The sequence below is a fragment of the Propithecus coquereli genome, unplaced genomic scaffold (assembly GCF_000956105.1).
Source record: "Propithecus coquereli isolate 6110/MARCELLA unplaced genomic scaffold, Pcoq_1.0 Scaffold388, whole genome shotgun sequence".
Lineage (NCBI taxonomy): Eukaryota > Metazoa > Chordata > Mammalia > Primates > Indriidae > Propithecus > Propithecus coquereli.
Genome location: NW_012149596.1, coordinates 79,078 through 82,953, shown reverse-complemented (window position 1 = coordinate 82,953; position 3,876 = coordinate 79,078).

Below are 3,876 nucleotides of genomic sequence, written 5' to 3'. Positions count from 1 at the left end.
CAGCCCCGCAGCTTCTCCCCGCCTTTCCACCCGCCTGGGTTCGCCCTCCCCTCTGCCAGATCTGGGCGGGGCTACCGCCGGGTGGGGACGCCAGGCACCGAGCCAGGCCCCACCTTTCCCCAACCCCTCCGTAATGAAGTCAAGTCTTCATCAATGACTTCAGGCAAGGGAGGGACTTGTGTGTACAGAATGTACCCAGTAACAGGCCACGGACTCCACCCGGAGGCTGCCACTGCCTCTTCTGTTTTATGTCCCCTGCCTGGCCATCTCTGACCTAGGCAGATAACCACTCGCCGCTGTCTACATCCAGCGCCCCCATCAGCCCTGGAGTCGGGGTTACTGAGTTCTGGACGGAGAACTTCTCGACTAAGATAAAGATACACAATTGCGCGTTGCATCGAGGTCAGGGATTTTGAAGGTACTACTGCATTTGTGCAGCGCGCTTTATTAAGAGCTAGCCATTGTGAAATTCTAACTGTTGTGGTCGTTAGGGTTTTGCCAGCTGAGGGCCTTGCACATTTTACAGACACCCTGAGGCTCAGTTTACTCATTTGTAAAATGTGAATAATATTTAGTGCCCACATACCTCCTGGGGTTGTGAGATTGGAGTTATTAGTTACCGCAGTATAACCCAGCCTATTCTGACACACATGAGCAAAAGACATTTGCAGAATCAGAGTGGTAGGATGGTGAACTTTCTCAGAAGCTTGGTGTTTAAAAGGACCCGTAAGGAGGGATATGTACCCAAGGATAGATGAAAAAGTGACAGGAAGTCCGAGAGGCAGATGAAGCTTAGGGTTACAAAAACTCAAAAGAGAACCAAAAAGGATAATTTTTGCTCTGTTTCAGCAGGGTAATGAACAAGGAAAGGAGAGCTTCTCACCCCCTGGGAAAGGTGTTGTAAGGTTAACAAAATATAGAAAGCAAATCTACTCATTTCCACCAGGGGAAGGTGTTCAAATGAAGAGTGAGAACATCTCCAAAGATTTCCTCTGGTCTTTTTCATCACAAAAGCTACTCCACCTCTGCAATTACTGGCTCAGGCATTTTGGTTTCTGTCCACAATTCCTTCTCCTTCCAGCCACTTTTTCAGATCCTCTGTATTTGCCAACCTCATTGGCCGCTACCTCCACTTTCATCTCAATTTTGCACATTCAGCTAAGAGATGCCATACCGTTATTTTAATAACACTCTCACCAGTGAGCTAAACTCCTTTGCCCTCTGTCTTTTCATTACTCATCTAGCGAAATCCCTCAAACCCTGCGTTTAGCTTTCTTTGTGCCCGCAAACACTATTGCAAAAAGTTTTCCCATAGGACAGATTGGCATAAAGATAACTTCATGATCGTCAACCTCAAATGGTCACTGAAATCCTACTCTCATGTCAATTCCCAGTCTTAAGTTCCATATGATTATTTCAAACCTTCTCTACTTTCCTCGGACCTCTGATACCCCTCTTTCCCTGCCCTACCTCTTCTCAACAGATGACCTCACCTCCTACTTCATACAGAAAAGAAACCATGTTAGGCAATCTCTCACTTTTCCACCACCAGACCCACACATCCACTTACCTCTGTACACATCCGCTGCTTTGTAACAAGGATATGATTTTCCAATATTAATCTATAACTTTCTCTTTCCTTATGTTTTCACTTTTCCCTCCTCTCCTATGTTAAGCAAGTAGGTGGCTCTGCACTCACCCGAGGGGAGGGATGTGGCTGGGCAGAATGTAAATGGGTGCTGGTGCTTCTTTCCAAAAGCCTCAACTCCAATAGTGGAGAGTGTGGTAGGTTTTTAAAAATAACCACAAAGTATTCCCATCCTTTCTCCATGCCCTTTGGCAATGCCTTCCCACACTGACTCTGGGATGACCTTGTGACTTGCTTTGTCCAGTGAGACAGTAGCAAACATGACACAGCAGAGGTTTGAAAAATGTTCCTGCTGTGGGGATTGTACTCTTGCTGCTCTTTGGAACCCCGAGATCACCACATGAGGAAGCCTGGGCTAGCCCTATGGATCAGAGAATAAGACTTCCCAGCAGACCCCCCTCCGCCCCAGGCCAATCAGCTTGCCGACCTCCAGACAGGTAAGAGAGGATATCCTAGGATATCCTAGAAGTGCTTCTCAAACTTTAATGTTTGAGGGATCTTGTCAAAATACAGAAACTAGGCCACGTGCAGCGGCTCATGCCTGTGATCCCAGCACTTTGGGAGGCTGAGGCAGGAGAATTGCTTGAGGCCAGGAGTTCAAGACCAACCTGAGCAACAAAGCGAGACCACACCTCTAAAAAAAAAATTAAAAAAAATAAAAAAAAATTAGACGGGCATGGAGGCATGTATCTGTAGTCCCAGCTACTCTGGGAGGCTGAGGCAGGAGGATTGCTTGAGCCCAGGAGTTCAAGGCTGCAGTGAGCTGTGATTGTGCCACTGCACTCTAGCCTGGGCAACAGAGAAAGACCCTGTCTCAAAAAAAAAATGCAGAAACTGATTCATTATGCCTGGGGTGGGGCCAGAGAGTCTATATTTCTCATAAGCTCCCAGGTGTTGCTGATGTTCCTGGTCTGAGGACCACACTTTGAGTAGAAAAATGCTACACCCTCCAGCCCCAACTAAGCTGACCCACCCAATTGTGAGAAATAATAGATGTGTGTTCTGAATTTTGGAGGTTTGCTAGGCAGCAAAAACTAGCTGATGTAGAGAAGGTGTGAAGGTGTAGATGAAATGTCTTGGAGAAGCAGAGGAAAGAACAGCACTCTAGTGGCCCCTCCACCAAGATATTTCCCCTAGGCTTGGAGTGGGTGAAGGGAGAAAGAGAAGTCTATGGATCCCCAAGCAGAGAGCACCTGAGCACTTCTTCCTGGCAGTGAGTCAGGGCAGAGCAGGAGTCAAGGAGGAATGGGTGCATGGTTCATCTTGACAGAGATGATCGAGGGCACTGCACAGACACAGCATGGAAGCAGCAGAAGGGTCAGTCACAGGGACAGTGATGATGACATCTTAGGGCAACTACATGGACAAAAACCCAATGATCCTAAGACCCCGGATCAATAGTACAACCCTGGGAGTAGAGAAAACCCTAGGAATTAACAAGAGGTAATTAACTCTAGATAAATTGTCTGTAATCCTGGCAGAAGGAGAACTCAATCAGAAATAAATTTGTTTTCTATAAAGTGATTTCTGTCACACCTAAGTTAGTGGACCCACTATTCCTTTTTTACAATAAAGTAGTACAATGGAGTAGGCTGCAGTCTCTCCTATCAATCACCACAATCACCATGTCTCCCTCCTGTTTATTCAACCACACCCTCTCAGCCAGATTATTCCCCTGATGTGAAAATTAAACACAGTTGAGAGCCTCTGTCTCTCTCTCTCTCTCTCTCAAGTTCCATTGATTCGCATCCTCGTTTAACATAGCTACTGCTAACACATACAGCACCTTTGTGGGAATCAGAAGGTGCCCCTTCCAGATAGATGGGTTGCAATAGGGGGCTGACCACATTGAAGTAGGTACCCTTCCTTCAGGCCACAGCCCCAGGCCAAGGCTTGCAACTTGAAAGCAGAACCTGGCTGGATTTCAGCCTGCTATTGCATCTTTCTGCCTGGCACCCTCACCCCACTCTTGTCCCACCCTTGTCCTGCTGCCACTGGTTTCTCTGCCCACTCCTCACAGCCCAACTTCTTGGTCAACTTATCTACACTTGCTTTCTCCATGCTCTCATCATCTATTCATTCTTCACCACACTGTTGTCTGAGTTCTGCCCCCATATTGCTACATAATCAGCTTTGTGTAATCTTTCATGTTATTGAATCCAGAGGACATTTTCATGTCTCACCTTATTTGACCTTTAACTGACATTTGTAATTGACACATTATAATT